This window comes from Rutidosis leptorrhynchoides, chromosome 3, assembly GCF_046630445.1.
Source record: "Rutidosis leptorrhynchoides isolate AG116_Rl617_1_P2 chromosome 3, CSIRO_AGI_Rlap_v1, whole genome shotgun sequence".
In the NCBI taxonomy this organism is placed as follows: domain Eukaryota; kingdom Viridiplantae; phylum Streptophyta; class Magnoliopsida; order Asterales; family Asteraceae; genus Rutidosis; species Rutidosis leptorrhynchoides.
Window position 1 is genome coordinate 226352426 of NC_092335.1, and position 14662 is coordinate 226367087.

Below are 14662 nucleotides of genomic sequence, written 5' to 3' on the forward strand. Positions count from 1 at the left end.
TCTTTGCTGAGTATAAGTATGTTAGTATATATGTTTAAGTCCTTCAAAAGTGTATTAATACATATTAATACAATACATATACATATATTTTAATTTAGAAGTTACTACAACGTTAATCGTTATATATATGTATATAGTCTTGAAGTCTTTAAGTTAGTAGTCTCATTTTATGTATATAACCAATTGTTATTATATGTAATGAGATACTTAAATATCATTTTATCAAATCATAAGTATGTATGTATATATATATATATATATATATATATATATATATATATATCCATATATACATCATTATATAATTATTTCGAGTTATGACGTTCGTGAATCGTCAGACAAATTGGGTGGCCAAACATTTGTATAAAATTCATTTCAAATAACCAAATATTAATGAGTTTGATTGCTTAACATGTTGGAAACATTAATTATGTAAATATTAATCTTCTATATATTAGCGAAAAAATCAGGGTCTTTACACTAACCTTACCCTAGCTAACTTACCTTGTATCCTACATGTATTTATACATGTCTTGTTCCCGAACTTATGGAAATACAATTTATAATAGTCGTGATTAAGTTCTACGACAATATATTATAGTCTTAATAAAGATCGTAAGGCACCATTTATATATATGACTCGATCACCGTGGATTCGTATACAAAGTTTTGACATATCATTTTGACTTCTTCTATATATATTATTAGAACGAACTATTAAACACCATTGGCAGTAATCTCGAGTTAGCTGTGGGTTGTAGTGGATTCCAAAATATTATATACTTTGAGTTGTGATCGAGCCTAAGACATGTAAACAATGGGTCGCTGATTGCTTCAGACAATATACATATTATGTTTCTTATTATATTAAGACAATATATTATATTGTTAGTGAATTCTAACACAATATACGCATTTATATTTATATATATATTTATACTGTTGGACTATTGGACTATTGGATTATTGGACTACGAACGTTAGACTACTAACAATGGACAATTAAAATTATCACAAGTATCATAAGTATAGAATATTAATTATATATATATATATATATATATATATATATATATATATATATCTTGACACAAGAATATTATTATTAGGTTCGTGAATTTGTCAAAAGGTCAAGTCTTATCACCATCTATTCGGAAATCATCACAAGTGAGTTATAGTCCCATTTTTACTATCTAAATTATTTTGGGATGAGAATACATGCAAAATTTATAAATGTTTTACAAAATAAGAACAAGTTCATGAAACTACATTCTACGATTGTTTTGTTATACCAGATATCTGTACTTATTATTATTATGCTTGGTAACCTAAGAATTAGTAAAAAATACTAATTGAAGCGAATCCTAAAGGTAGATCTACGGGCACCAACCACCCCCATTTTTAAATAGTGGAAATGCTTTAGTACTTCGAAGGGTTCTTATCATACATTTGAATAGTGAAATGTATGATGCCAGATATCTTAAGTGCTCTATGTTAAGGTCAGTTACCAGGAAACTCATCGTATGAATGATTTTTGCAGTTGTAATGATCCTGCGCATTTAATTAAATGAAATCTTGTGGCTTATTAAATGTTATGATTATTATATAGAAATTAAACCTATGACTCACCAACTTTTTTTGTTGACGTTTTAAGCATGTTTATTTTCAGGTGAATATTAAAAACGCTTCCGCTGTCGTAAGCCAACCCAAGGTCAAGATTTGGAGTCGGCATAATTGTTTATATTTTTTAAACTTGCATTCGGAGTATTTGTTGTAATATATTTGATCATATTGTAATGGGTTGTGTAAAAACTTATTTATTTGAGAAGATTGTCTTTGATAGACAATCTAAATTATGTTATTAAGACCTTTATTCAATAATAAAGGTTATGGTTGTTTTTAAAAATGAATGCAAGATTTGAAAAATGTCTCATATAGAGGTCAAAACCTCGCAAAGAAACCAATTAATATGAAACGTTTATAATTAATATGAACGGGGCATTTCAGTAAAGATGAAGGAGACTCGGTATGAGAGAGAATCAATAAGATTTACATTCCACAGCTTCTAGAACTCATTTACAATGCAATGGCTATCTAATTAGGACTACTTAGGTTCCTTATATAGCCCTTTTCTAAGGAACCATCATTTAAGCTTATATCACATTAACACTATACAACTTCGGGGTCCTAACAATTAGGAATAATGTAGATATCTCTCTACTGTCGCTCTCTAGTGATCAGTAGGAGATTAGTATGTAGTTAGTAGTAGAAGCTATTAAGCATTGTAACGCTATGGATATTATGAATAATTACAAGTGTTATTCTGTCAACATTATTCGGTAATATCTATCCTTTCTTTTATTAATTTATTATAATATTCTTGTTGGATGTTTATGATTTATTAATATTAGAAATGCTTGTTGCCATGATGTGTGAGTAATAATTTGATTGTTTGCCATGATTTAATAATGTTAGTTAGGGATTATTATCGGTTCGTACTCACTTTCTGTCTATGATATTAAACCTCATTATTATCGTCCTTCCACCAATAAACGTGATTAAAACCTTTTATAAAGTCGACATTATAAGGGTAATTAATTATCTGTGTTTATACATTGGTCAAGGTTTGAACCTATCGGAAATACTATAAAGTACATGGGGAATTACCATAGGACCAGATCAAGACATTGGTCAAGAGTATAAGACTCACGTTGATGTACTTTAGGACCACTTGAGCATGGTCAAGGTTAGAAGCTATGAAACCACTATAAGTCTAGTACATGGTGGATAACTAAGGGATTTATTGGGTAGATTTAAGTAAGGGCTGGTTTAAATCATAAATGGGAATTCAATGCACTAAAATACAAACTAAGCTTATAAATCTTTAAGGATGACTGAAAACTATCAGAGGTTCTAATTTGTCTGCAAACCCTTAGATTTTACCAAACCATTGATAGAAAGGAATTCGAAACACAATCATAACCACTCACTTGGGTGATACACTAAGGTGTTAAGAAAGGTTGGATATTATATGTATATGGCTATGCAACTTAATTCGTGCGCCCAAGGTATGCACTGCATCCAAGATGGGCTGCTTGTATCCTTAAGCCGGATAAAGCGTCGGGAGTTGAGCATAGTCCATCCGATCAGAATCTTCAAAGCCTAGTTCCTCATGACATGCTAATCGGAAAACCTCTTAGTAGGGAATCTAGTGTTCACACCAAGGTATATCTATCCAAGGAGTGTCTCATAATCATCCCGACACTACGTTATCTTAAATCATGATAATCGGTATGGACTGGTTGAAAGAACTGAAAGCAGAGATCGTTTGTTACAAAAATGCAATTCGCATTATACGAGAAAAAGGAAAACCCTTAATGGTGTACGGAGAAAAGGGCAACACGAAGCTACATCTTATTAGTAATTTGAAGGCACAAAAACTAATAAGAAAAGGTTGCTATGCTGTTCTAGCACACGTCGAGAAAGTACAAACTGAAGAAAAGAGCATCAATGATGTTCCCGTCGCAAAAGAATTTCCCGATGTATTTCCGAAAGAATTACCGGGATTACCCCCACATCGATCCGTTGAATTTCAAATAGATCTTGTACCAGGAGCTGCACCAATAGCTCGTGCTCCCTACAGACTCGCACCCAGCGAGATGAAAGAACTGCAAAGCCAATTACAAGAACTTTTAGAGCATGGTTTCATTCGACCAAGCACATCACCGTGGGGAGCTCCTGTTTTGTTTGTCAAGAAGAAAGATGGTACATTCAGGTTGTGTATCGACTACCGAGAGTTGAACAAACTTACCATCAAGAACCGCTACCCACTACCGAGAATCGACGACTTATTTGATCAACTAAAAGGCTCGTCTGTTTATTCAAAGATTGACTTACGTTCCGGGTATCATCAAATGCGGGTGAAAGAAGATGATATTCCAAAGACTGTTTTCAGAACACGTTACGGTCATTACGAGTTTATGGTCATGCCATTTGGTTTAACTAATGCACCAGCTGTGTTCATGAACCTTATGAACCGAGTGTGTGGACCATACCTTGACAAGTTTGTCATTGTTTTCATTGATGACATACTTATTTACTCAAAGAATGACCAAGAACACGGTGAACATTTGAGAAAGGTGTTAGAAGTATTGAGGAAGGAAGAATTGTACGCTACGTTTTCAAAGTGTGCATTTTGGTTGGAAGAAGTTCAATTCCTCTGTCACATAGTGAACAAAGAAGGTATTAAGGTGGATCCGGCAAAGATAGAAACTGTTGAAAAGTGGAAAACCCCGAAAACTCCGAAACACATACGCCAGTTTTTAGGACTAGCTGGTTACTAAAGAAGGTTCATCCAAGACTTTTCCAGAATAGCAAAACCCTTGACTGCATTAACGCATAAAGGGAAGAAATTTGAATGGAATGATGAACAAGAGAAAGCGTTTCAGTTATTGAAGAAAAAACTAACTACGGCACCTATATTGTCATTGCCTGAAGGGAATGATGATTTTGTGATTTATTGTAACGCATCAAAGCAAGGTCTCGGTTGTGTATTAATGCAACGAATGAAGGTGATTGCTTATGCGTCTAGACAATTGAAGATTCACGAACAAAATTATACGACGCATGATTTGGAATTAGGCGCGGTTGTTTTTGCATTAAAGACTTGGAGGCACTACTTATATGGGGTCAAAAGTATTATATATACCGACCACAAAAGTCTTCAACACATATTTAATCAGAAACAATTGAATATGAGGCAGCGTAGGTGGATTGAATTATTGAATGATTACGACTTTGAGATTCGTTACCACCCGGGGAAGGCAAATGTGGTAGCCGATGCCTTGAGCAGGAAGGACAGAGAACCCATTCGAGTAAAATCTATGAATATAATGATTCATAATAACCTTACTACTCAAATAAAGGAGGCGCAACAAGGAGTTTTAAAAGAGGGAAATTTAAAGGATGAAATACCCAAAGGATCGGAGAAGCATCTTAATATTTGGGAAGACGGAACCCGGTATAGGGCTGAAAGGATTTGGGTACCAAAATTTGGAGGTACTTAGAGAAGCTCATAAAACCAGATACTCAATACATCCTGGAACGGGGAAGATGTACAAGGATCTCAAGAAACATTTTTGGTGGCCGGGTATGAAAGCCAATGTTGCTAAATACGTAGGAGAATGTTTGACGTGTTCTAAGGTCAAAGCTGAGCATCAGAAACCATCAGGTCTACTTCAACAACCCGAAATCCCAGAATGGAAATGGGAAAACATTACCATGGATTTCATCACTAAATTGCCAAGGACTGCAAGTGGTTTTGATACTATTTGGGTAATAGTTGATCGTCTCACCAAATCAGCACACTTCCTGCCAATAAGAGAAGATGACAAGATGGAGAAGTTAGCACGACTGTATTTGAAGGAAGTCGTCTCCAGACATGGAATACCAATCTCTATTATCTCTGATAGGGATGGCAGATTTTTTTCAAGATTCTGGCAGACATTACAACAAGCATTAGGAACTCGTCTAGACATGAGTACTGCATATCATCCACAAACTGATGGGCAGAGCGAAAGGACGATACAAACGCTTAAAGAGATGCTACGAGCATGTGTTATTGATTTCGGAAACAGTTGGGATCGACATCTACCGTTAGCAGAATTTTCCTACAACAACAGCTACCATTCAAGCATTGAGATGGCGCCGTTTGAAGCACTTTATGGTAGAAAGTGCAGGTCACCGATTTGTTGGAGTGAAGTGGGGGATAGACAGATTACGGGTCCGGAGATTATACAAGAAACTACCGAGAAGATCATCAAAATTCAACAACGGTTGAAAACCGCCCAAAGTCGACAAAAGAGCTATGCTGACATTAAAAGAAAAGATATAGAATTTGAAATTGGAGAGATGGTCATGCTTAAAGTTGCACCTTGGAAAGGCGTTGTTCGATTTGGTAAACGAGGGAAATTAAATCCAAGGTATATTGGACCATTCAAGATTATTGATCGTGTCGGACCAGTAGCTTACCGACTTGAGTTACCTCAACAACTCGCGGCTGTACATAACACTTTCCACGTCTCGAATTTGAAGAAATATTTTGCTAAAGAAGATCTCACTATTCCGTTAGATGAAATCCAAATCAACGAAAAACTCCAATTCATCGAAGAACCCGTCGAAATAATGGATCGTGAGGTTAAAAGACTTAAGCAAAACAAGATACCAATTGTTAAGGTTCGATGGAATGCTCGTAGAGGACCCGAGTTCACCTGGGAGCGTGAAGATCAGATGAAGAAGAAATACCCGCATCTATTTCCAGAAGATTCGTCAACACCTTAAACAGCTTAAAATTTCGGGACGAAATTTATTTAACGGGTAGGTACTGTAGTGACCCGAACTTTTCCATGTTTATATATATTAATTGAGATTGATATTTACATGATTAAATGTTTCCAACATGTTAAGCAATAAAACTTGTTAAGACTTGATTAATTAAAATATGTTTCATATAGACAATTGACCACCCAAGTTGACCGGCGATTCACGAACGTTAAAACTTGTAAAAACGACATGACGATATATATATGGATATACATATGGTTAACATGAGATTATGATAAGTAAGTATCTCCATAAGTATATTAACAATGAGTTATATACATATAAACAAGACTAATAACTTAAGGATTTCGAAACGAGACATATATGTAACGATTATCGTTGTAACGACATTTAAATGTATATATATCATATTAAGATATATTAATATATCATAATATCATGATAATATAATAATTTAACATCTCAATAGATATAATAAACAATGGGTTAACAACATTAATCGAGATCGTTAACTTAAAGGTTTCAAAACAACACTTACATGTAACGACTAACGATGACTTAACGACTCAGTTAAAATGTATATATATGTAGTGTATTTAGATGTATTAAAATACTTTTGGAAGACTTCAAGACATATATCAAAACACTCATACTTAACGAAAATGATTACAGTTACTTTCCCATTCTTTTCTTTCATCAAGAATTCTAGTCGTATTCTTACCCGTATTATACACAGCTTCAAAATGTACTTACTATGGGTATATACCAATAGGAACTAGCATGAGATTCCACTCTTGATTATGTCATGTATGACTAATCAATTTTAACTTCTACCATGAGCTAGTCAACTAACTAGAACTCCTTTTAACCCCACTCACCACTCACCAATTACCACTCATCATTCACTCCATTTCACTTCCAATTCTCTTTCTAATTCTCTCTCAACACACACACACACACACTATTATGAACGTATTTTTCTAGTAGTTAATCATCATCTTTATCAAAAATCACTTCAAGAATCAAGCTATAATCATCGTAGGAAGAACACTTCAAGAACACTTCAAAAATCCCTTCAAGTTTACTAATTTACTTCCAAGCTTTCTAATCCATTCCAAGTAATCATATAAGATCAAGAAACCTTTGTTATATACAGTAGGTTATCTTTCTTATTCAAGGTAATATTCATATTCAAACTTTGATTCAATTTCTATAACTATAAACTATCTTAATTCGAGTAAAAATCTTACTTGAACTTGTTTTTGTGTCATGATCCTACTTCAAGAACTTTCAAGCCATCCAAGATCCTTTGAAGCTAGATCATTTCTTGTCACTTCCAGTAGGTTTACCTACTAAATTTGAGGTAGTAATGATGTTCATAACATCATTCGATTCATATATATAAAACTATCTTATTCGAAGGTTTAAACTCGTAATCACTAGAACATAGTTTAGTTAATTCTAAACTTGTTCGCAAACAAAAGTTAATCCTTCTAACTTGACTTTTAAAATTAACTAAACACATGTTCTATATCTATATGATATGCTAACTTAATGATTTAAAACCTGGAAACACGAAAAACACCGTAAAACCGGATTTACGCCGTCGTAGTAACACCGCGGGCTGTTTTGGGTTAGTTAATTAAAAACTATGATAAACTTTGATTTAAAAGTTGTTATTCTGAGAAAATGATTTTTATTATGAACATGAAACTATATCCAAAAATTATGGTTAAACTCAAAGTGGAAGTATGTTTTCTAAAATGGTCATCTAGACGTTGTTCTTTCGACTCAAATGACTACCTTTACAAAAACTACTTGTAACTTATTTTTCTGACTATAAACCTATACTTTTTCTGTTTAGATTCATAAAATAGAGTTCAATATGAAACCATAGCAATTTGATTCACTCAAAATGGATTTAAAATGAAGAAGTTATGGGTAAAACAAGATTGGATAATTTTTCTCATTTTAGTTACGTGAAAATTGGTAACAAATCTATTACAACCATAACTTAATCAACTTGTATTGTATATTATGTAATCTTGAGATACCATAGACACGTATACAATGTTTCGACCTATCATGTCGACACATCTATATATATTTCGGAACAACCATAGACACTCTATATGTGAATGTTGGAGTTAGCTATACAGGGTTGAGGTTGATTCCAAAATATATATAGTTTGAGTTGTGATCAATACTGAGATACGTATACACTGGGTCGTGGATTGATTCAAGATAATATTTATCGATTTATTTCTGTATATCTAACTGTGGACAACTAGTTGTAGGTTACTAACGAGGACAGCTGACTTAAAAAACTTAAAACATCAAAATATATTAAAAGTGTTGTAAATATATTTTGAACATACTTTAATATATATGTATATGTATATATTGTTATAGGTTCGTGAATCAACAGTGGCCAAGTCTTACTTCTCGACGAAGTAAAAAAATCTGTGAAAGTGAGTTATAGTCCCACTTTTAAAATTTAATATTTTTGGGATGAGAATACATGCAGGTTTTATAAATGATTTACAAAATAGACACAAGTACGTGAAACTACATTCTATGGTTGAATTATCGAAATCGAATATGCCCTTTTTTATTAAGTCTGGTAATCTAAGAATTAGGGAACATACATCCTAATTGACGCGAATCCTAAAGATAGATCTATTGGACCTAACAAACCCCATCCAAAGTACCGGATGCTTTAGTACTTCGAAATTTATATCATATCCGAAGGGTGTCCCGGAATGATGGGGATATTCTTATATATGCATCTTGTTAATGTCGGTTACCAGGTGTTCACCATATGAATGATTTTTATCTCTATGTATGGGATGTGTATTGAAATATGAAATCTTGTGGTCTATTGTTACGATTTGATATATATAGGTTAAACCTATAACTCACCAACATTTTTGTTGACGTTTAAAGCATGTTTATTCTCAGGTGAATATTAAGAGCTTCCGCTGTTGCATACTAAAATAAGGACAAGATTTGGAGTCCATGTTTGTATGATATTGTGTAAAAACTGCATTCAAGAAACTGATTTCGATGTAACATATTTGTATTGTAAACCATTATGTAATGGTCGTGTGTAAACAGGATATTTTAGATTATCATTATTTGATAATCTACGTAAAGCTTTTTAAACCTTTATTTATGAAATAAAGGTTATGGTTTGTTTTAAAATTGAATGCAGTCTTTGAAAAACGTCTCATATAGAGGTCAAAACCTCGCAACGAAATCAATTAATATGGAATGTTTTTAATCAATAAGAACGGGACATTTCATAAATACCTCGCAATGAAATCAATTATTATGTAACGTTTATAATCGATATGAACGGGGCATTTCAGTTGGTATCAGAGCGGTGGTCTTAGCGAACCAGGTCTTGCATTAGTGTGTCTAACTGATATTTGATAAAATGCATTAGTAAGTCTGGACTTCGACCTTAGTTGCATGTCAAAAGTTTTGCTTATCATTTCTAGTCGAAAATCATCTGCTTATCATCCTTAGGAAATTACCTACTTATTATTCTTAGTCTAGACACATCTTACTGCATTGATTGCATGACTAGTGTATAGACAAAATTCATATCTTAGCGTATCTGCTAATTCATATCTTAGCGTATCTGTTACTGTAAACTTTGCCTGACATATTCCGTAAATTCCTCCGTAATCTACGAAATCTTTGGCTCTATATATATATATATATATATATATATATATATATATATATATATATATATATATATATATATATATATATATATATAAATATTCTATATAATTAGAATACCATTCGATAGCCAGAAAATCATTTCATATCGAAAAAAAACTCCTTTATTCAATCGTACGAAATGTAACTCGCCACTAGTTCAAGTCCCTCGGATTCCGATATGGAGTTTCACTCCAGCTCCGAAAGCAGTGTGACCAGAATGGATCAACCAATTAGCCATCATCTATTCTGGACGAATTCGGGATGGGTTTGTAGTTTACTTAATCATTGGAGACAAGAAGAAGGTGATCCCTTCTATCCACCACATTTCCCTCTTGGCGAAGAACCTGAAGCACTTACAGGCGAACCTGTTCGTGACACCATTTTTTCTCTCATTTCCAGAGTATTTCATCATGATTATATACTATCTCAAATTCTAGATCTTATTCATTCGCTTGTCCGAACCGACAATCATCCCGGTGTAATAGAAGAAGTCAACGAGCTTCGCGCTCGGGTAGTGGCTTTGGAAAATATGGTGCAAATATTACACGCACCAGCAGCATCACCAGCATCAACAATACCACCATCAACAATGCCAACAGAACCATTACCACCACCAACAACATCCACATCACATGCTTCAACATCATAAACTATCCTACGAGCATCAACGTCATACTCACCATAGATACCAAGGAGTACCAACAACAATAACCGATGGAAGTATTGATTCATAACTTCATTGGAGAAATATTCTGCGGCGATTATGTAATCTCTAAAGTCTTAGAGATTATCTATTCCAGCCTTCACCATAGATCAGAGGAATGGACCGAAACGATAGAAGGAAGAGTAGAAACCCTGACAAGAATGGTGCGTGATTTACAAGATAGACTGGTTATACAAGCGCCATCGGTAGTACCACCAACATCACCATCAGTATCACCAACACCGGCAAAACCTGTAGCACTACAAGCTACACCGGTTCCATAACCATCAACGATATCGACACCACAATCATCAATGGATAAATTGTATCAACGAGTTATGAAGTATTAAATCATTTCCTCTGAAGAATTTATATGTGAATTTTATATATATGAGTTTTGAAACCACAATAGATCTTTTCGTACTAAGCTATTATGTATGAATTAAATAAGGGTAGATACTACTTGGTTAATTCATGTTATTAATATGCTATGATGTACTTAACCATTGCTAACTACAATCTCTGTTTCAAACTCAATGAATTCCAATTCATAATAAACCAAGTGTATTAATCAATTACATGTTTGATTTTACACTTTCATCTTCGATGTACTTGAAACCTCTTAGAAAATATCATTCATATCTTGCAAAGTTCGCAAGAATTCCACGAGCACCAACATCATTCACCGAAGAAATATCAATAAAAATGAATAATGAAGTATTGATTCATGATTTCATTTACGTCGTAGAAATAATCCGCGAAGATTACGTAAATTCTAAAGTTTTAGAGATTATTCATTTCTAGTTCCAGCCGAAAATCAAATGAGTTTAATTTAATATTAACTCACTAAATCTGTATTACATCTGAAGAAAATATATATATATATATATATATATATATATATATATATATATATATATATATATATATATATATATATATATATATATATATATATATTCATAAAGATTGTAATAAAAATTCTCTTGTATAAAATATTACTTGTGAAACTTTTAACGGGTAGGTAATACCCGAGAGATACATAAATTCACAATTAATATATTATATTCTCCGATTCTGATTTATTAAATCATTAACTATACTCACTATTTTCACAACAATATACATTCTTTAATAGAAATCAAAACAACCATACTCATTCAAATCCAATTGCATATTCTGATTTTAACATATCAAAATCCAAGTCGAGATATAACTGATATCATCACTCTTAGATTCCTACATCTTTCAAAGCCATACTTTGAATTCAAAATTGTGATAGCACATCACTTCTATTCATAAACCCAGAAAAATATTCGTATTATTCAAAATTTTAGAACATCATATGTATATTGATGATTATAATCTGCGTTCAAACCATTCATGATTCTTGAAAACCCCTCAATTAACAAACAATCGGGAGGATGATCTGTGATGACCCGGAAATTTCTGACCAAATTTAAACTTTATCTTTAAATGATTTAATGTTTTTGACACGATAAGCAAAGTCTGTAATGTTGAGTCTCAAAGTTTTGGAACTATATTCATGGAATCAATTATTCTTTGACTGTTCTCGAAGATTCACGAACAATATATATATATATATATATATATATATATATATATATATATATATATATATATATATATATATATATATATATATATATATATAACTTAATGTGCATATATATATATATATATATATATATATATATATATATATATATATATACATATATATATATATGATTTCAAGTTATTTAGTAAACGATATTAACATTTGATTATTGATTCGAGTAATATTTAGATAAGTTAACTAAAACGTTTAAGATGAACCAGTAAAACACTAATTTGCTACAGTATTTTCGAATTGCTACAGTACCCGAAAAGCTACAGTGTTTTCGAAAATCACTATTTGCTACAGTAACTTTGGTAAAGTAAAACACTATTTCAAAATGAAAATGTATATATTATATATATATTAACAAATAGCGAGACGATGATTTATAGAAGTAAATGACCAAAACACTCGAAAGTTTAAGATATACTTTGAGTGGTATAGTTTATGGATAACTTAAGGCTATATTTTGACAAAGGTACGTGACACGAAACGTAAAATGCAAGTTTTCTAAATGTACGAAAGAACGTTCGAAAAATCGAAATCGGGACATAAGTCGAGTGATGACGTACGACTTATTGGAATGAAAATTACATGACACTTATACACGAGAATATAATATAATATATAATTAATTAATTTAAATTATATATATTATATTAATAATTAAATACGTCGACAAGCAAAACAACAAACAAGATGTGAGCTGGAAAATGATGCCATGCAATCGCATGGCAAAATGCCCATAAGCCCATGTGATCGCATGGGCAGGTGGGACAGGTCTGGTCCTATAAATATCGAACGTTTCTATTTTTCTGTATCCATCTATCTCGCATCTATCTCTCAATATATATTATATTTATATTTATTATTATTATTATTATTATTATTATTATTATTATTATTATTATTATTATTAATAATCTTAATATTATTAGTAGTATTATTATTAATTAGTATTATACATAAAATACTACGACGAGGTCATGAGCGTGTCACTTTCAAAATATGTTTTCGAGCGGGATAGAGCTAAGGAAATTATGGGTTATTGCCAAGGAGGTTATGGGTAATGTTCAGGGGTATATTTGTGAATCAAATCTAGTGTTTATCATCTCCGTTACGTCTACATACTTTCCTACAATATTGAATCGCAATATTTATACGTAAGCAATCATATTTTATCTTTTATATATTAATTGTGTATCCATGTCTAGTGCTCGAGTATATATATATTTATATATGCTTGTATGCTAAATTTTGTCGTTAAACAGTTATAATGAATCACAAATTAAATACATATATTATGAAATGTCCCGTTCTTATTGATTAAAAATGTTCCATATTAATTGATTTCGTTGCGAGGTTTTGACCTCTATATGAGACGTTTTTCAAAGACTGCATTCATTTTAAAACAAACCATAACCTTTATTTCATCAATAAAGGTTTAAAAAGCTTTACGTAGATTATCAAATAATGATAATCTAAAATATCCTGTTTACACACGACCATTACATAATGGTTTACAATACAAATATGTTACAACGAAATAAGTTTCTCGAATGCAGTTTTTACACAATATCATACAAGCATGGACTCCAAATCTCGTCCTTATTTAAGTATGCGACATCGGAAGCTCTTAATAATCACCTAAGAATAAACATGCTTAAAACGTCAACAAAAATGTTGGAGAGTTATAGGTTTAACCTATATATTATCAAATCATAATAATAGACCACAAGATTTCATATTTCAATACACATCCCATACATAGAGATAAAAATCATTCATATGGTGAACACCTGGTAACCGACAATAACAAGATGCATATTTAAGAATATCCCCATCATTCCGGGATACCCTTCGAATATGATATAAATTTCGAAGTACTAAAAGCATCTGGTACTTTGGATAGGGTTTGTTAGGCCCAATAGATCTATCTTTAGGATTCGCGTCAATTAGGGTGTCTATTCCCTAATTCTTAGATTACCAGACTTAATAAAAAGGGGCATATTCGATTTCGATAATTCAACCATAGAATGTAGTTTCACGTACTTGTGTCTATTTTGTAAATCATTTATAAAACCTGCATGTATTCTCATCCCAAAAATATTAGATTTTAAAAGTGGGACTATAACTCACTTTCACAGATTTTTTACTTCGTCGGGAAGTAAGACTTGGCCACTGATTGATTCACGAACCTATAACAAATATGTACATATATATCAAAGTATGTTCAAAATATATGTTCAACACTTTTAATA